At 41.4% G+C, this 20757-nt stretch overlaps 1 protein-coding gene and 1 non-coding gene across 7 annotated transcripts in view; both read right to left on the reverse strand.

Annotated features, from left to right (window-relative positions):
• SDCBP (syndecan binding protein) overlaps positions 1 to 20757 on the reverse strand; it is a 58183-nt gene that overhangs the window by 30424 nt on the left and 7002 nt on the right. The window contains exon 2 of one of the 6 annotated variants that reach the window (XM_057531755.1): positions 17508 to 17660. The gene's annotated coding sequence lies outside the window, so the exon portion shown is untranslated. Of the gene's footprint in view, positions 1 to 1259; positions 1370 to 1390; positions 1559 to 1696; positions 1829 to 8126; positions 8146 to 17507; positions 17661 to 20757 lie in introns of those variants that run through there. The other 5 variants (XM_057531754.1, XM_057531753.1, XM_007168581.3 and 2 more) reach the window with 5 other exon arrangements.
• LOC114236152 (small nucleolar RNA SNORA33) lies at positions 16425 to 16554 on the reverse strand. Its single transcript, XR_003622164.1, has one exon. It is a non-coding gene; the product is annotated as a small nucleolar RNA SNORA33 (small nucleolar RNA).

A 20757-nucleotide genomic window follows, 5' to 3' on the forward strand; every position in this document is an offset into this window, starting at 1 on the left:
AGAAAACAACAACAGAAGGGGGAAAAACATATTTATATGTTTGTACAGGTATAAAATATCCCCGGAACGATACCTAAGAAATGCCGAACAGCTGGCTCCTACAGGAAGAGAATATGGCTGGCTAGAGGACCTCGAAGGAAGGAAGCTTTACACTGTATACCCTTCTTTGGCTTAAATGTTGAGACCTGTAACTGCTTACCTCCTCAAAAACTAAATAAATGTGCAAAAAATCTTGGCAGCACTTGGAAAAAAATGAATAAATGTGAATATAACTACTAGATGTAACAATTGTTATTTGGGGGGGGGGGATCTTTCTTTTTAGAAACTTAATGGCATTTACTACCTAAAGAAGTACCTAAATCCCACAAAAACAGGAAAGAAAAAATAGTTGAGTCATGCTCAATTTAAGGAACTGTTTACTGAATAGTACACTCAACCGCCAACTGTTAGTAAATGCTTCCTCTTTTAGTCACGATTTTCATATCCTTTCTTATAATGACCAAACGTAACTAAAATTTAATGGTGTCAAAATTAAATGTGGATTATAATAGAATGACTCTTTCCGGAACCTATTAAAAGACATTCTATTTCCTTATTTTTATTTTGCAGCACAAACTATCTGATCTATAATATTTACACACCGTTTAAAGAACAGAAGTTTTGTAGAACGAAGTTGGTAACAGAGAAAATGGAAAAAACCCACATTTTTACCGTTTGTCCTCAACCTCAAAGAGAAACACTTAAAAGAATGGACACATTTTATTTAACCATTTGTATATACTGGCGATAAAGCTAACCAGGCTGCGGCTGGCTTCCCCTGTAACTTTCCTTTTTAATCAACTGTTTCTTCTTCTTTGAAACAACTGGATGTTGTGAGTTTCGTAAACCAAACATACTTCCTAAGAGAGGTACATAATATTAAAAATAACCGTGAACGGCTGTGCAGATAATATACACACACCAGATAAACCCAGGAATCTCCCGATAAAAACTGGCACCTTAGGAGCCTCCCTGCTTAAATGAATCCATTTTGGTAAAACGGGAAAACTTTATCCATATCCACATGCCTCCGCCTGCCCCTCGTTACAAGCGAACCCTGAAACGAGAGCTCAGAATCGCGACCCTCGAGGAAGCGTTCCTGCTGAGCGCACCCTGCCGGGGGCGTTTCTCCCTTTCCTCCAACTTCTCCAGAAGCCAGCGCCCCGCGAACACCTCTCCCCCTCCCCCTCCCGAAAGGCAAGGCTTCGCCCGCCCAACACCTCCTTCCTCCGTCCACGTCCCGACGTTCCGAAGCGGCCACCGAGGAAGGCGACTCAGCCCAGCCCGGGGACGCGGCACCGGGACGGCCCGCAGCCGGCGACTCTCCCCTCACCGGCCCCGGGGAGCTCACCCGACACGAACAAAAAGGGTCGAGGCGGACGGGGACTGGGGGCGGCGGGCGTCGCCCCCGGCCGGGCCCCAGGCTCGCCCTCCACCCCCGGACGGGACCCCGAAACCCGCAGGATCGTGGGCGCTCGGAGGGCGCCGCTCGCTCAAACTTTCGCCCCGGGGTGGGCCGGGCGCCGGGAAGGGCGCGGAGCGGAGCCCACGGAGGGGAAGGCGGCACCAAGACGCCCTCCGCCCAGCGGCCCGGGGCCCCACGCCCGCGCCCGAGACGCCGCGTAAGCGTACCCCGTTCCCCCCCAGGGCTGCTCACCGAGGCCGCAGGGACCCACGCGCTGCAGCCGCCGCCGGTCACTGGCTCAGACTTCCGAGACCCAGAGAGAAGAGGACAGTGCGCGCCTGAGAACCCCCCCGCGCCGCGCGTCCCCGCCTTCCGCCCGCGCCTTCCGCCTTCCGCCCACGCCTTCCGTCTCCGCGCTCGGTCAGGTGACCCGCTCCCCATGGTAACAGGGCGGGGGCGGGGCGAGGCGTGCGCCTGCTCCGCCGCTCCCGCCCACCTGCTCCGCTCTCCAGACAGTTCCCTGCCTAACGGCCGGGTGCCCCCAGCTCACTGCTGTTCGTCCGCACTCACGGTCACTTAGTCCCCATCACCTCTGACACATCGAGAGTCCTGAGAACCTACCGTTCGCCGATTTCCCAGCCAGCCCTAAACTTCCACCACACCCACGGGCTCTGCAACATTCCTCCCACTAACCCTTCTCGACTCCTGCCTTCTTTGCGTTACAACTTTTTTCTTTGGCATTTATTACTCTTTGTTCGTCTGAGCTGAAGTTTGCTGGTTGTTGAAGGTTATGTGTGGTAGTGCACAAAAGTAATAGCTTTATCCTAATACAAAAACTGAAAAACTATTTCTTAAGGGCTACGTTCCAAGCACTGTCCTAAGAACTTGATGTATAGAGCAGTCTTATTTGGTCCTTACATCAAAGACAGTTACAACATCTTCTTTAACAGGCAAAGACACTGAGGCACAGTTTGCCTAAGTTTTCTGTACTTACCATGGAGTAACAGAGTACTTGACAAAACAGCATTAACTTAGAAGCATTTTATTTCTAGCTAAATTATTTAGTGCCATAATAATTTAATCTATGGTAAAATAAAACTCTGAGCATAAAAGAGATGACAGTAAGATGAAAACTGCCCTCAGAGAGTCTGTGGTCTGATAGACATTTAAAAATAATTGCAATGGGAAGGAAGAAACAAAACTGGTTTTGTTCACAGGTGACATGGTTATGTAGAAAGTCCCAAATAATTGACCAAAAAAACCCACAAAAAACCCTAAAACTAATAAGCAATTATAGCAAGGTTGCAGGATTCAAGGTTAACATACAAAAGCCAACCACTTTCCTATATAACAGCAATAAACAATTGGAATTTGAGATTAAGGACACAATATCACAGATATTAGCACAAAAAAATGAAACAATACTTAGGTATAACTCTAACAAAATATGTACAAAATTTATATGAGAAAAACTATAAGATTCCGATGAAAGAAATCAAAGAAGATACAAATAAATGCAAAGATAGTCTATGTTCATGAATAGGAAGACTTGTTATTGTCAAGATGTCAGTTTTTCCCAACCTGACAGATTTGACACAATCTCAGTCAAAATCCCAGCAAGTTATATTTTTGGATATCAACAAACTGATTCGAAAGTTTGTATGGAAAGACAAAAGTCCCAGAAGAGCCAACCCAAATTGGAAGAAGAAGAACAAAGTCACGGGCCTGTGTGTGCCCAACATCCAAACTTACTATAAGGCTGCAGTAGGGACTTCCCTTGTGGCGCAGTAGTTAAGAATCCGCCTGCCAATGCAGGGGACATGGGTTTGAGCCCTGGTCTGGGAAGATCCCACATGCTGCAGAGCCAATGTGCCACAACTACTGTGCCTGCGCCCTAGAGCCACAACTACTGAGCCCGTGAGCCACAACTACTGAAGCCCGCACACCTAGAGCCCATGCTCCGCAACGAGAAGCCACCGCAATGAGAAGCCCGCGCACCGCAACGAAGAGTAGACCCCGCTCACCACAACTAGAGAAAGCCCGCACACAGTAACAAAGACCCAACGCAGCCAAAAATAAAGAAAAAAAAAAAAGGCTGCAGTAATCAAGACTGTGGGGTATCAGCAAAAGACGAGAAAAAATCGATCAATGGAACAGAATACAGAGCCCAGAAATAGACTCTCACAAATACATTCAATGGATCTTTGACAAAGAAGCAAACGTATTCAATAGACAAAGGGTAGTCTTTTCAACAAATGGTACTGGGACAACTGGACCTCCCCATGCAAAAGAAAAAAAATTAAAAAAAAAAGAATCTAGACACAGAACTTACCACTTGCACAAAAATTAACTTGAAATAGATCATAGGCCTAAATTTATAACTCAAAACAATAAAATTTCTGGAAGGTAACATAGGAGGAAATCTAGGTGACCTCTGGTTTGATGATAACTTTTTAGATACAACACCAAAAGCACAATCCATGACAGAAAAAATTGACAAGTTAGACTTCATTAAAATTTTTAAATTCTTCTTTATGAAAGACACTCTTTAGAGAACGAAAAGACTAGCCACAAAACTGGGAGAAAATATTTGCAAAATACATATCTGTTCAAAGACTTGCATCCAAAATATTCAAAGAACATCTAAACCTCAACAATAAGAACCCAATTTAAAACTGGGCAAAAGAGTTGAACAGACATCTCACCAAAGAAGATATATAGCTGGCAAATGAGTGCATGAAAAGAGGCTCAACAGCATGACATTAGGGAACTGCAAAGTAAAACAACAATTTGAAATATACCACTACACACCTTTTAGAAGACCTAAAATCCAAAACACTGACAATGCCAAATGCCAAATGCCAACGAGGATATGGAGCAAAAGGAACTCTCATTCATTGCTGATGGGAACACAAAATGGTACAACCACTTTGGAAGGCAATTTGGAAATTACAAAGCTCCACATAGTCTTGACATATGAACCAATTATCATGCTCATGGATATTTGCTCAAATGAGCTTAAAACTTATGTCCACATAAAACCCTGCACAGGAATATTCATAGCAGCTTTATTCATAATTGCCCAAAATTAGAAGCAAGCATGATATCCTTCAATAGGTAAATGGATAAATAAACCATGGTATATCCATAAATGGAATATTATTCAGCAATAAAATGAAATGAACTACCAAGCCATGGAGGACATGGAGGAACCTTAAATGCATATTGTGTGTGAAAGAAACCAGTTGAAAAGACTACCTCCTATATGATTCCAACCATGTGATATTCTGGAAAAAAGCAAAATGATAGCAGCAGCAAAAAAGATCAGTGGTTGCCAGGGGTTTGGAAAATACGGGGAAGGATAAGGTCGGTGAAGCCCAGGGGATTTTTTTTTGGAGGGTGAAGCTATTCTGTATGATACTATAATGGTAGATACATGACATTACGGACAATACGTGGTATAATTATATATGTATATATATATTTAGTTTTTCAGAAACCCTTGGAGTTTCATGAGTGCCAGTGTGTCCTTGTTATGCTAAGGAGGTGGCTCATGGCTGAAATGTGGGTGGGGGAATAGGGGCCCTAGAAAGTTTCATGATGGAGGCTGGTCACCAGAAAGACCAAGCACAAGATTACAGGGTTGGTACTTTCAGCCTCACTCCCCAACCTTCAGGAAGGGGAGGGTGCTGAAGAGTGAGTTCATCTTCGGGCCAGTAATTTACTCAATCACGCCTATGTCATGAAACCCCAAATAAAAAGTCTGAACACCAGTGCTCGATGGAGCTTCCTGATTAGTGAACATATCAACGTACCAGGAGAGAGATGCACCTCCAACTCAAGAGACCAAGGCTCCTGCGCTTGGGACTCTTCCAGACCTTGCCCTGTGTATCTCTTCATCTGGCCATTTGTGTGCTTTATAATAAAACCGTAACCCAAAGTATAGTGCTTCCAGTGGGTCACTCTAAGCACCAAATTTGAAGGTGCATTGTGGGAATCACCGAATTTATAGCCAAGTTGGACAGAAGTGCTGACATCATGAGGACGCCATCTGTGGCTCCTGTGTGATGTGCGTGCAGTCTTGTTAGAGACCTTGTCCTTAACCTGTGGGATCTGACACTCACTCTGGGCAGCTAGGGCCAGACTGAATGAAACTGTAGGACACCCAGGTGGTGTCAAAGAATTGTTGACGGAACGGAACACACTGTACAATGCCAAGGGTGAACCCTGATGTGCAACAATGTATCAACGTGGGTTCATCATTTGTAACAGATGTACAACACTAATACAAGAGATGAAGGGTGAACTGTGGCGAGATGGGAGTACTTGAGAACTCTGTACTATTTGCTCAATTTTTCTGAGAACCTAAAACTGTTCTAAGAAAGTCTATTAATTTAAAATATAATAATTACACAAATAGAGTTGTGATGGGTGTTTAAGAAGAAGCTCAAGGGCATATAGAGAATGGATAAACAACAAGGTCCCACTGTATAGCACAGGGAACTATATTCAATATCCTGTGATAAAGGAAAAGAATATGAAAAATAATAGATATATGTATAACTGAATCACTTTGCTGGACAGTAGAAATGAACATTATAAATCAACTGTACTTCAGTAAAATAAATTAAAAAACAAAAAAGGTCAAGGGACTATGGAAGGATACAAGGGAACAAAAATTAAGAGTTCAAGGAAGGCAAATTTGAAGATGTGAAATTTTAAACATTAAAGAGAAGATCCTAAAAGTTCCCAGGTAGAAGAAACAGGCCATATACCCATGACTGCAAATCAGAATAGACTGGACTTCTCAACAGAAATGCCTGAAGCTAGAACACAAGGGAGCAATGCCTTCAAAATTATGAGGGAAAGTGATGTCTAACCTGGAAGTCTATACTGGGCTAAACTATGTCATTCCAGTTTGATAGAGTGAAGACACTTTGATATCAACAAGGAATCAACAAGCTTCTCTCTCATGTTCCCTCTGTCAAGAAGTAAATGACAAAGGAAATGTACACTTTGCTGCACTTAGTAAGAACACTACAAGAAAGGAAAGTGGGATGAGAAGGTTGCCAGAGCACTGGAGAGAGGCCTAAAGAGTTAAAGGACGATGTTGAAGGGAGATTCTAGGATGATGGCTGTGCAGTCCCACATGAGACTGGGTGATAGAAGGCTCTAGGAGGAATGTCTCCAGAAAAAGTAATAACTTGTTTTCGTTTTGTTTTTTTTTTGGCCACGCCACACAGCTTGCAGGAATTTAGTTCCCTGACCAGGGATGGAACCCGTGCCCTCAGCAGTGAAAGCACGGAGTCTTAACCACTGAACCACCAGGGAATTCCCCAAAGAGTAATAATTTGAACATTGCGAGGTATTCTTGCTTCTGGGAGTGGGAAGGTGAATTAATGATAAGAAATTAGAGTACAAAGCAGTGAAAAAAAGTGAGGAAAATTGACCAAGAAATGTAATCATATCACTCTACATGACTCATCTTTGAATAATATTTATGTAGACATAGTAAGATCAAAATATTATTGGTTTAGAGTCAAACTGTGATCATAAATATATTAGCTACAGCTCAAATGTAGTTATTTCCCAGAACGTTACTTTCTTTAGGACTTTCAGTGGTCTGATACAAAAATAGACCCACAAATATGAATATACGCTAACAATTACCATGGTAGGGTATGACTACCCAAAGATATTACTGCACATTAAAAATCTCTTTAATATTCCATGTACAGTGGAAACCTAAAGTACAGTGCTCTTACTTAAAAGGATGCCTCTTAGATATCTTTCTGGTTGATAATGTTGCTTATGGGAAGGAGTAAAGAGGCGAATGCATTTGTATTCAATTTTCAGAACTGAGAATTTTGTCTTTTTAAGGTTCCTGAAATATGAACACTATCTTAATTAGTAGTGTTGTTATCTCTGAAGATTTAACTTCACCATCAAGACCAAAAATAGTCAAACCCTTGCAGACCACTTGATCTACTGAATTATGTAACTTCCTCTTCCTTTTAAAAATCTCAGCCACATGACAAACCAGACTGCCCTAAACTCCTTATGACGTTAGCCTTTGTTCCGGAATACATTTCCCTCCTCAGGGTTTTATATCAACAAGGTTATGAACAATGCTTTGTTCAGAAGTGAAACTGCCACTCAAAACACTCCTCAGCTGACTTTCCTGGAACAAATTTGTTTATGTACCTTCTAGAGAATCTCACTTAAAAGGGAATATGTTCCTGAAAAAAAAATGTAAATGATATTTTGTCAACTCGATCACTTTTTAAATGCACAAGGGCTGCTCGCTGTTTAAAAAGAACATTGAAGCAAATCATTTTGTACAGCCTAGACATTTGTGAAAGGCGAGTAATTATTCCTTAGTAAATATTACTTTTTAAGTTTGGATTGAGTGTAGCTGGTTATTTGATAATAGAAACATTCCTCTGTAAACGATAGTAGTCTCTCGTCCTAAGTTACCATTTCCCCAGGTATTTACCATTTTTACAAAGCTATTTGTAAAGTTCTTTCATCAGAGATTATTTTGCCCCTAGTCAAGTGATCATCTGTACTAAAGATTCCATCACAGTCATGAGCCATGTCTCTGACATTTGATACAAATATGGTTGGTTGACATACCGTTAAGTTCAAACATAACTTGCAAATATAAGTTAAATTAACTTACCGTACGGCATTTGTCTCCCCTTTCAAAGGTGTATGTTGAATTCTGCTTTCTTAAAAAATTAAAACAAATTTTATGACATTTAGAAGTTTCTTTCCACCACAAAATATTTTGTGGGGCTGCTGAAAAACTTTAAAGCAAAGGTAAAATAACATGTGACTTTAAAAACAAGGAGCTTTGGGTTTCCCTGGTGGCGCAGTGGTTGAGAATCTGCCTGCCAATGCAGGGGACATGGGGTCGAGCCCCGGTCTGGGAAGATCCCACATGCCACGGAGCAACTGGGCCCGTGAGCCACAATTACTGAGCCTGCGCGTCTGGAGCCTGTGCTCCGCAACAAGAGAGGCCACGATAATGAGAGGCCCGCGCACCGCGATGAAGAGTGGCCCCCACTTGCCACAACTAGAGAAAGCCCTCGCACAGAAATGAAGACCCAACACAGCCAAAAATAAAAAAAAAATAAAAAAAAAAACAAAACAGAAAACAAGGAGCTTCAATTGTCAATTGGGTCATTTTCAAGGTTCTATTTTCTACCTTCTTGCATTGGCCATGATGGATAATAATTAGAAGGAAAGAAATTGAAATATATCTTACCTCCCTTGGTACAGGATTTCTATAACAAGAAATATTAAAAAGGAATTAATAATACATAAAAGTTTACTAAAAAAAAAAAAAAGTTTACTAGTGTAGGTCTGAAACAGCCATGTTGGTAAAAGGAGGCAGCTCTTTGTACATCAGTGTTCAAAACAATTATTATAGCAACACTACAGTATTTTGTGGCCACTTCTTATTCCGTTTAATTTTTAATAATATCTGGAATACTTAAGAGCATCTGGGTTCCATTAAGAATTTAAAATCACTGAAGTCTCTGAATACATCCACATTCCACAGGACATGTGCCACATGGACATTTGTGTTGCCCTGGGTTCCATCTTTTATTGGCTGGTGTTTCTCTACCACACAGGATAGTAACTCTTTCAGTATGTTAAAAACTGTATTTGCTTTTAACTGTGGAATTCTAGTTGAGATTCCTTCCCAAGTTGTGAATACACACACCCTTAGAAAGGATGCCAAATGTTCTGTTCCAAGTTACACGTGGCCAAAAGTGTTCCAGATGTTCAGAATCAACCATATTAGCTGTGTTTACACAGCCAGGAAAATGCATAACTCCTGAACCCTATTCATGTGGAAAATTACAGTAGTTTCTTTCATTCATTTAGTTCCGTGTGTGTGGATAAGAGGGCAATTGTATTAATTTGACCTTTGGACCTCACCCTTGTCCTTCAGCTCTTGTTATAGCCCTTACCATATTTTACATGTGATCAGCAGTGGTCTTTGCTTTTCTCCCCTGTGGTTTCTTCTGTATTAATCATTACTTCATCTTACAGAAACTTCCTGAGGGCTGGGGCTATGCTTTAAAAGGTCTTTGACGCCTGGCACAATTCCCAAGAAACAAAAAAGTTTTCTAGAATTCTGGAATTACCGTATTTTCCTGGTTCTATGAGCCACATTTTTAACAACTCAGAACTTAAGATTTCTGTAATAATCAATGTCAGAATATTTCAGCTGCTGGGAAAAGAGAAGTTGAGACAGTTTGTTTTGCCAGCTCAGTGTTCCCTTCAGCTCCACGGCAACCCTGAGAACAGTCACCTAGTTGCATTATTAGCAACTCCAACTGTTACATTTTTAACTTAAATTTGGATTCCTTGCTGTCACTGAAAATGCCTTCAAAAAGATTACCAATGAAGAAACTCAAAACCACTAGGGACGAAGCAGATGGCTTGTGCAATTAAAGGCAACAAAGCAAGGCCAGAAAGAATGTAAAGGCCAGAATTCCTTTCCATCACCCTGGGCAGTTTTTAGGGGGTCTCGTTTCCTCCAATTAGCCTCTTCTCCAGAGACTGACCCTAAGAAGGCCCACCCTCTGCAAGGGGGCATATGTGACCGTAAACCTAATATCTGTAAAAGAGGCGGATCAAATGAGCAGGGGACACTTTGAGGTGGCAGATCTAGGCTGGACTTGGGAAACTGGGCGACAGAGGTGCACCGCTGTTATCTGAAGCCAAAGGTCTGGATAAGGATACTCAGGAAGAGCAACAGGAACAATCAGAATTTTACGCCCGTGGGAAGGCGCAGAGACGGGGCCCTCCAACCAGGATGCTGGGAGGCGGAGCCGCACTCTGCCTGGCCACTAGCACAGCAGCAGAAAGTATTTCACGTGCGCAGTACAAGTAAATCTCCTATTTGAAGAACAGGGTTGATACTGGAACTCTTGAGAAGTAACAAGGTGACATGGCTTTTTTCATTCTTAAATCCTAAGAGCCGACGCAGGATGGGTGACCCGCTCTACACAATGGGAGGCGCAAGTACCGTCCTATCTCTTGTTTCTAAATCAAGTTAGAACTGGCTCCGAGTGGTCTTCCAGCTAACTCTTCCTGGTTTCCCCAATCGAGCTGCAACAGACCTTAGGGCGTTACTTTTCCATCTGCACAGCCTCTCCATTTCCCCTGGGACCTCCCCCTTCCCAAGCCCCATCTGAGTAACTTACTCCTCTGTCAGCCTCGGAGCTGTTTTCTGGGGACTCTCCGTCACCAACATCCTGGTCCTTGCACCCCTGGTCTCCTGCATCCTGGACTCCTGCACCGCCCCCCTTCCTTCACACACCCTCCTGGCTTTGGAAGAGCTACATCCTCTAGTAGCTTCCTGAGAAAAGGAGCGTGAAAGGTAAAGTGTTTAAGGCTTTGCATTTTTCAAGATTTTATTCTCGATGACAAAAGAAAAGAAAATCATGGAAAGTGGCAGTTTGGAAAGCCAACCTTGACTGAAGAATTAGCGTTAAGATGTGAAAGAGGGGGGCTTCCCTGGTGGCGCAGTGGTTGGGAGTCTGCCTGCTAATGCAGGGGACACGGGTTCGGGCCCTGGTCTGGGAGGATCCCGCATGCCGCGGAGCGACTGGGCCCGTGAGCCACAACTGCTGAGCCTGCGCGTCTGGAGCCTGTGCTCCGCAGCGGGAGGGGCCGCGATGGTGAGAGGCCCGCGCACCGCGATGAGGAGTGGCCCCCGCTTGCCGCAGCTGGAGAAAGCCCTCGCACAGAGACGAAGACCCAACACAGCCAAAAATAAATAAATAAATAAATAAATAAATAAATAAACTCCAATCTCTTAAAAAAAAAAAAGATGTGAAAGAGGAGTCTTTTTTTGGTTATACTTTGCTCTGATGCTACTCCTACTGTTTCTTTTGAACAGCCAGTTCTTTATAAAGTCATACGTGCATTCATTTAAAGCTTTGCATTCTCCAAAAGCATACACTAAAAATAACAGGGCATATGGGATAAACAGGGTTGGGGCAGACCACACCGCCCAACTTTATAACAGGAGCACCAACAAAAACAACAAACAATTATTAAAAAAAAAAAAAAAAAGCTCAGTCAATCTCCACTAGAGCCTGCCCTATGCAGCCTTTGAACTTGGGGGCTTGCATTTTCCTCTTTGAGACATAGGGGCATTTGTTTCTAAGAGACCAGATTTCTCAAAATTAGAAATCTGATTTAGGAGCCTTTATCTTTTTTTTTTTTTTTTTTTTTTAACACCAAGGAAAATACTTCTGCAACTTCCTTCTTTGTCTTCATGGCTTTACCAGATAGCTTAATGTTGGGAAATGCATAGCAGTTCCTGAAACCACTAACCCAGCCTCTGCTTTCACTAAAGGAAGGTACCTCTGTAGGATTTCTTTCTTAAGGTGTTTGCATATTGCTATGGCTTGCTTTTTAATTGTGAAGAAAGTTTGCTCCTGGTCTTTTGGAAATCCCATATCAGCATCATTACACTGATATCACCCTGCATTTATCAATTGTGTATGAGCTAATTCCCATTCCCAAAACACATGTGATAGCAGAACAAACTATACATTTTGTCCTTTGAAAGACTTTAGGGCAAACACCACCCCTAGAATCTTAACACTGTTTTGGTTTGTTTTTTGCATCCTGTTTCCTCAATCCTCTCTCCATGTTTCTTTTCTTTTTTGCTCTACAAGCCAAAAAGAAAAATAAAAAAGGCTTGATTTAGTAGTATTGTGTTCAGCTGTAAACAGAAACCTAAAATAAAGTAGCTTAAATAAGATAGACATTAACTTTTCCTCACATAAAAGAAATTCAGAACTAAGATCATCTCATAATACAAAATTCCTGCTGTGCTCCAGCCATCACATCCACATCCCAGACAGAAAGAAGAGGAAGAGCAGATGGGCCTAAAAGCCCCCCTCCTTTTATGAAGTGTTGGGGGATGGGAAATTTCCCCCTCTGCCCCTCTCGAGTTCTTGTGGCTGGACTCAGTAAAACTGGCACAAGACAGATTAACAGGAGAAAAAGAAAAATTTTCATTGTGCGCACAGAGGCCTCATAGAAATGGGATCTAAGAAGTGGCCAAAGCAGGCAGCTTTTATACTTTTTAGACAAATAAACAATACATTTGTGAGGAACTGACAGGACAAATAAGCTTAGATTTGGGGTGCCCAATTAGTGAAGAATGTAAACTCAGTTTGGGCTTGGGGTCGTCAATTACAGAAGTAATGAGATTTATTTACAGATGCTTCTCCGCCCTGAGATCCAGATCTTTGGTGGCAAGGGTGTCCTTCCACCTCCACATGCAGGGAGAGCACCTTTCACATGAGAGTATATTTCCTGCTTTTGAGGAGACAGAAGGGAGGGTCAGAGTATTCCTCCTGTGTTGGCCATTTCTTAAGTAACTTTAATTCAAAATAATCAATATGCCATGTGAGGCACACTTACCCAACAGAAGCCTTCTGAGAAGCTTCAGAGACCACTTAAATTATATCTCACTGGCCACACCCAGTTGCAGAAGGGTCTAAGAAATAGCGTCTTGTAGCCAAGCACATTTCCTAGGGTTTTGATATTAAGGAAGAAGGGAGAATGGATCTTGACAGGCAATTGGCATTCTTTGCCACAGTATTATTTCAAAATATTTAATGTGTATTGAGCATTTTTAATACACCAGAAACTGTCAAAGGTAAGTAAAACTTGATTTCTGTCAGTAGAGATAATGAATATGATGTGCAAAGTTAGTCATAAAAATTCATGGTAAGTCACACAATGAGGATTCAAGCCCAGTCACGGGTGCACCGCCAAAAACCACATTTGTTTAACTTTTCTCTTTATATAGAGAGATTGCCACTTGATTTCCAGTCACAGCCAGGGGCAGAAAAATCATCTTGAAGCAGATTTTTCTTACACAGGAGGAGGAAGAACCAGTTCAAGTTCAATTAAAGAAGTCAGAGACTTCTTGGAGGAGAGGAAGCTATACTCTAATCCTCTAAGATTTGAAGTTATGGAGTCTTCCAGAATCAAAATGATGACTTAGATAAAATTTCAGGGCTAGGTATAGAAAATGGGGCCCCCCAAATAGAGTTACTGTAAAGTTAGAGGGGGGACCAGCTCTGATACTGAGTCAGAGAGAGAAGTGGAGAAGGGATGGTACATCTGGGGCCCTGTGAGGTCGGGTCCTGGGATGGGCCCAGTCTCCAGAAGGTACCTTGTGCTTGGGAAGCACCCACCCATCTGAAAGAGTCTGTTGTTTCTAGATGTAGGAGCTTGGGTGCAGAACTATAAGGACGTAATCCTAGAGATTTCCTTCCCCTGTAGATGCATGGCCAAGAGTCCCCGGGGGACCAGCCAGAGCAGAGGAAGGAGCCAGGAGGACCAGGCCTTCCTCCCAGCTCGCAGGCATGGTTCCCTCAGGGCAGAGGGCCCTTCTTTGCTTGCTTCGTTTCCCCCACCTTTCTGAACAATATTTCATCTTTCACCAGCCCCGGTTCCATGCCTGGGCCATTCTGCATTTCCATCATCCAATAAGACGCAACAGCACTGTTCCACAGAAGCGCACGCAAACCTCCACGCTGCCCCATCTGTGCGGTGACCGGCACCTGTCCGTTCTCTTGAGTCTGGGGCAGGGAAGGAGGAAGCAGGTCTACCTGAAGAGCTTTGGCCGGTTTGGCTGGGACCACCTTTCACTGAAGATGGCATGGAGAATAGGTAACCCACACCCAAAGATCACTACTGCTGGAGAAAGATGCCACCTGCCTTAGTTTCCTGTTGCTGCTGTAGCAAAGTATGACAAACTTAGTGACTTAAGACAGCACAGATTTATTATCTTGCTGTGCTGGAGGTCAGAAGTCAGAAATGGGTTTTATGGGCTGAACTCAAGGTGTTGGCAGAGTTGTATCCCTTCTGGAGGCTCTGGGGGAGAAGTCATTTCCTTCCCCTTTGGGAGGATGCCCGCATTCCTTGGCTCAGGGGCCCTTTCTCCATCTTCACCGTGCATCCCTCCAATCTCGGCTTCTGCAACCACAGCTACCTTTCCCCTCCCTCTTATAAGGACCCTGGGATTACGCAATAGTCTTTCCACCTCATGATCGTTCACTTAACAGCACCTGCAAAATCCCTTTCCAATGTTAGCAGTGCTCTCTTGCTTCTTGTATTTACTTATTTGGGCTTGGAGGTGCTGTGAAATGTGCTTGCCTTCAAATCAGCTGTTCTGCCTATGTTTTGGGCTAACATTTCCTTCAGGCATTTTTTTTCTGGTGGGGCAAAAAGCAGCTCGGCATCTGTGCACGTTGCCTGTGCACATTGGCTACTACACCACCCTAGCACGTGTGGCCTCTATGAAAACAGAGATTGTTTAGCTTCCTGCCTTGGACACTGCTCCCCACGGCCACCTGTGACTCAACCGGCAGGCTGTCTGCTGCTGCTGGGAATTCACCGAGGCAGGTCCTAGTGGAACGGAACCCTCCTCTGGGACACTCAGAAGCACCTAGGCAACGTGCACAGGTGCCGAGCCGCTTTTTGCCCCACCAGAAAAAAGACCTGAAGGAAATGTTAGCCCAAAACATAGGCAGAACAGCTGATTTGGAGGCAAGCACATTTCACAGCAACTCCAAGCCCAAATAAGTAAATACAAGAAGAGAGCACTGCTAACATTGAAACATTAATTCCTAATAGCTAATATATAAATACACAGATATATATTTTAGCTGTTAAAAGTAAGCGAACATCTGAAAGAGCAGGTTGCTTGTAGGTGTAAGGATTGGAGTACAGAACTACTAGGACATAATCCTGGAGGTGTGCTTCTGTGCATATATTATCCTTATATATAATTTCAACTATATATACATTATTTCAAATAGACATAATTTCAAATACATATATGTGCATATATACATATATATCTTCTATGCCACAAGAGAATGAAAATTAAATATAGAGGGGGGGAAAAAACCCTCAAGCCAACAAAAGTAGGAAGGGGATAAGAAATAAAGTGATAACTGGAAAATAAAAAGTAGGATGGACAAATAAAAAGTAGAATGGACAGATATGAGAAACCAAAATACACATGAAAAGGATAGTTTCATTCTATTAAAAGACAGAAGCTCTTATTCATACTGTGATAAAAAACAAGTTTCAGCTCTTTGGTATTTAAAAAGCACACATTAAAAAATTTTAAATTGTAAGAATGGAAAAGATATTCAAGGCAAACACTGATAGAAAGAAGATAGGTTAACAACATAAATACAAAACTAATTAGACTATACGGCAAAAAGCTTTTATTAATGAGATAGTCATTCCTTAATCATGAACCTATTCATTTGTCCCTGGGTATCCACTGGGGACAGGTTCCAGGACCCCTCATGGATACCAAAATCCGCAGATGCTCAAGTCTCATATAAAATGGCATAGTATTTGCATATAATCTACATACATCCTCCCATATACTTTAAATCATCTCCAGATTACTTGTAATACCTGATACAATATAAATGCTATGTAAACAGTTATAAATACAATGTAAATGCTACGGCAGTGTGCAAATTCAAGTTTTGCTTTTGGAACTTTCTGGAATTTTTATTTCAAATATTTTCGATCCAGGCTAGTTGATTCCACAGTTGCAAAACCCATGGATACTGAGGGCTAGCTGTATATACCTATCAACACAGCTTCAAATATACAGTGACCAAAAATTGACAGGAGGAGGAGGAGAAATTGACAAATCCTCAACCATAGTAGGAAAGTTTATTATAACTCAGAAATCAAAATATCAAAGTAAGGATATAAAAAAAATTAGTATAATTAATAATTCTTATTAAAAGATATAGAACCTACTCTTTTTTTTTTCTCAAAAAAAAATGTGATTTTACTAAAATTGAGAAACTCCACTAACTTGTTAGCACTAGTTATAATATAGCTTTTAAAAAAATCAGCACATCTCATGAAAATGCTTCCCACCATTAAAATGTCTTATAGCCATTTTCAGGGACCTTAAAGACTTCAATGTCTATAAGGCTCGTAACATGGCTTTCCTATTGCCAGCATTTTCTAAATTTCTGCAGAAACACATTCAGGTAAGCAGATTCATTGGCTGGCTAGAACCTACTCTTAACATGTAAAAATATATAGTACTTTGTTGTGAAATCCACATGGAGTACTCACCAAACTGATATATTAGGCCACACTGAAAAATTTTAAACAGAGCCCTAAAAGCAGAATTCATAAAAGATCACATTTTCTGACCACAATGCAGAAAATGTGGAAATTCACAACAATAATAATAATAAATCAAAATAAACACACTGTTTCCTTTTGAAGATTCACAATCATCCTTTTAAACAGTTAACCCTTGAACAATGCGGTGCTTAGCGGTGCTGACCCCCAGCTCAGTCAAAAATCTACGTGTAACTTTTGACACCCCCAAAACGTAACTACTAATAGCCTCCTATTGACCAGGAGCCTTACCGATAACATAAACAGTAGATGAATACATATTTTGTATGTTATATGTATTATATACTGTATTCTTACAATAAAGCTAGAGACAAGAAAGTGTTAAGAAAATCATAAGAGAAAACACATTTACAGTGCTGTACTGTATTTATGGATACAGTAAGTTTACGACCTCTGTTTACAAAATGAGTCATCTGTCAGTACCTGTATCAATAGTCTTGGATGATACCTATAACATGCAGTGTTTTGTATTATGACAAAAAAACTCATATTTACAAGTATAACGATTCATGCACTGATAACGAAGAAGCAGCAATATGACTGCTCTATTGTAGCCTCGTGTAATCAGTACGATTGCTTCACAGTGGCTCAGCCTGTACACTAATGAATGAATCTTTATAAAAATGTCATGGCACACAGAATTACAGTCATGTTCATAATACAGTATTGGAAATACTGTTACACTTTAAAAAAGAACACTTACTTGTGATGGTAGGCTGACATGCAGTTCTTCCAATTATGACAGAGAGGCATGCTGTACTGTCATTCTTTGAAAGCAAAGTTATAAAACAGTAAGAAAATATTAAATATCACTTACCTTATGCCTATGTAAGGATAAGGCTATCCACTTCAATACAAGTCTTGCACACTTTGTCCTCCATGTATATTTTTGTATATTTATTGAAACGAATCTGCGTATAGGTGAACCCACACGGTTCAAACCCTTGTTGTTCAAGGGTCAACTGTAACTCTTGGGTAAAGAAAAAATAGAAACAAGGGTTTTAAATTAACTTACTTAGTGTATTATTTTTCTATATCAATTGAACATAAAAACAAAACGCATACCAAACACTGATAGTTACTAACCATTTTTAACAAAGTTGATGGACTTGATTTTTATCATTCATTATTCAGATTAGAATCAAACTTTACTTGCTTAGTCTTACACATTTTTGTTTACATAAACCAGGGAAACAATTTGATAGCAATCTACCGAATAAACCAGAATAAGAATTCACAACTTATTATGTGCCAAAAAGATATAGGTAAAAAGGGAAACTTCTCTTTGTCCAAATGAACTATCTAGGAACTAAGCCACAAAGTGCAAAATTAATGGTCAAGTAATACCGAACATGCAAGATGAAAGAATGTATGGTAAACATAACTTGAGATCTGGCAACCTTTTAAGTTGATCCTTTATTTTCCTTTTCCAGTATGTTTTCCTGATCCTCTTGTTCTTGATAATAGCAACTACTCTTCAAGGCTGGACTTCCATGTATCATATCTAGAAGAGACTCTTCCCTCTCCGAGAGGTGGCATGACTTTTAACTATCTGATAAACCCTTATATTTAGGAAAGACTGAGTGTGTACCAGCCTCCCCTTATTTGGTGGCCTCTATGTGGAGAAGCAGCCAAGGACTCTACTTACGTATTAAAAATGCCCAGTAATACGTTTAGGAGGTACCTGTGGGAAGAGGCTGAGCTGTACGGGAGCAAACCCACCTACAAAGAAGTGATCAAAATTTTCTTCGAAGTAACTGATAAGAGGAAATCAATGCGCTGAAACAAATAATGTTGGTAATTGGTGTCTACACATTCAACTTTAAAGCAATGTCTAGGATGACTGGCAATGTGAACAGAGTGAGAAGGTATACCAGAATATATCCAACAATATTTGAATATAAATTTTTTTTTTAATTGGAGTATAGTTGCTTTACAATGTCGTGTTAGTTTCTGCTGTACAGCAAAGTGAATCGGCCACACGTACACAATATAACCCCTCTTCCTTGGCTCTCCTTCCCATCCAGGTCACCACAGTGCGCTGAGTAGAGTTCCCTGTGCCACACAGTAGGTTCTCATCGGTCATCCATTTCATACATAGTAGTGTATATACGTCAATCCCAATCTCCCACTCCATCCCACCCCCTCTTCCCCCTTGGCATCCGTACGTTTGTTCTCTACATCTGTGTCTCCATTTCTGCTCTGCAAACAAGTTCAGTTATACCATTTTTCTAGATTCCACATATATGCGTTAATGAGTATAAATAAATTTCTACCAGCAAGGCAAACTATTCGCTGAGTAAAGAAATTCTTTTTCAACTTTGTATTTGTGGTATATAACAGGGATGCCATGTGGAGATGTTTCATTGCAGCCAATCCTTAAAAATTCCATGAACTAGAGAAACAGGCAAACCCGGAATAAGAATGCATAGAAAGGAATAAACCCTGACCTGGCTGTAGGAATGGATGGGCTGGGACTGAGGTCGGATGGAGGGTGGGGTGTGGGTGAGGAGAGGCGCGGTGGGCAGGGACTGCGGGAATCTCTGGGCAGGGGTGCAGCTGTGCCCAGCTCACGGTGCAATGTGTCCGAGTTTCCAGTATTTAGCTATCCTTGTGGGTTAAGTTATCCAGCATAACACCTGTGCCCAATCAATAGCTGTAGTGGACCAGGTACAGACAACCTGTGGAATGATGAAACATGTTCAGATAAACTGGAAAGTAGTGTTTCATTATGAGTCACGGTATGTTAAATATGTATGTCACACAGGAAGCAGAGTTGATAACAGCCAGATAATGAATAAGAGATGAAAGCTATGCCTCAGTTCTAAGGTATGATGTCAGAGTCCCATGGTATGTGAAGATCCGAAATCTGCCCAGGAAGTTTCCACATCCTCAGGAGTATCAGTTCTCTGTTTTTCTTCTAACCAGAGGTCTTCGATTTTTAACTTATGCTGGTGATTGATGGTTTCCCTTTCTACATGGCTAATCCTACAGGAGATTTTACTGGCTCGGTTTGGGAACCCTGGCATTTCTGTCACCACATCTTCTGAAAAATATCTGCCTTGCTCTAAGCTTCAGGGACAGTGGGGGCCATACTGTACCACTACTGCTTGGGAAAATGCTGGGCAGTTCTTACATTGATCCAAAGAATGATGAATGATGATTTAATGAAAGCGATTAATGTCATTATCAATTATCAATATTGCTTTGAAGGCCACAGCCTGAGAGGCTATGGGAAATATCTCCTGATCGCCTGAAGGAAAATCAAACACCTCAAAAGGAGAATTTGATGTTTGGATCAAAACTATTAGAGCCAGAAATAACATCACTGGGCTCACCAGCTTAAAATTTATATCATCTTTATCACTTTAAACCAAAATAAAATAATGTTATCTACTGCTGTATAAAAAGTCAATATGATAAGAGAGGCCATAAAGTTATTCATTGAACAAACCTAAAAACACGGTGGACACATTGTCTAATTAGTAACCAGTTTAGAACTCATAGATGGTGATCCCTAAGCAGCGGGGTAAAGCCACCCATGCATGACAGCCCTGCCTTTGCATGTCATTATTTCACTGTTGCAGCTGAACTAGATAACAGCTATTTTCTTGCACTTCGTCTTGGCTAATGGCCAAATGCAAGGATTCATTATGCCCTAAATACATCCATCAATTTCCAATCAATAAATGCTGAAAAGTAGACTAGGCTAAGGAATCTTTAGAAATTGTGTCTTGCCAGCTAAGGTTTCTAGGCAATTTGCCATGTCACAATACTTCCTTCATTTGGAAGAAAAAAGGGTAGACCAAATATATTGTCACTTAGGAGAGCAGAGTTCCACACAATTTGAGGCCACGCCCTTCTCAAGAGGAAGTTTAAATAAATTATAGCAAAAGGAGGGAAAAAATGAGATGTGTTGCTGAATCATTATAGCTTGCTCTAAGTCAGGGAAATTCACTCTTGCTTGCTGATTTGGACCACATCTTTTAGAAAACTGAAGAAATCTGTCTTTTGGTACTCCTAGAGAAAAATTGAAAAGTTATGAAGTTAAACATTATCACTGCCAA

This window comes from Balaenoptera acutorostrata, chromosome 17 (genome assembly GCF_949987535.1).
Source record: "Balaenoptera acutorostrata chromosome 17, mBalAcu1.1, whole genome shotgun sequence".
Lineage (NCBI taxonomy): Eukaryota > Metazoa > Chordata > Mammalia > Artiodactyla > Balaenopteridae > Balaenoptera > Balaenoptera acutorostrata.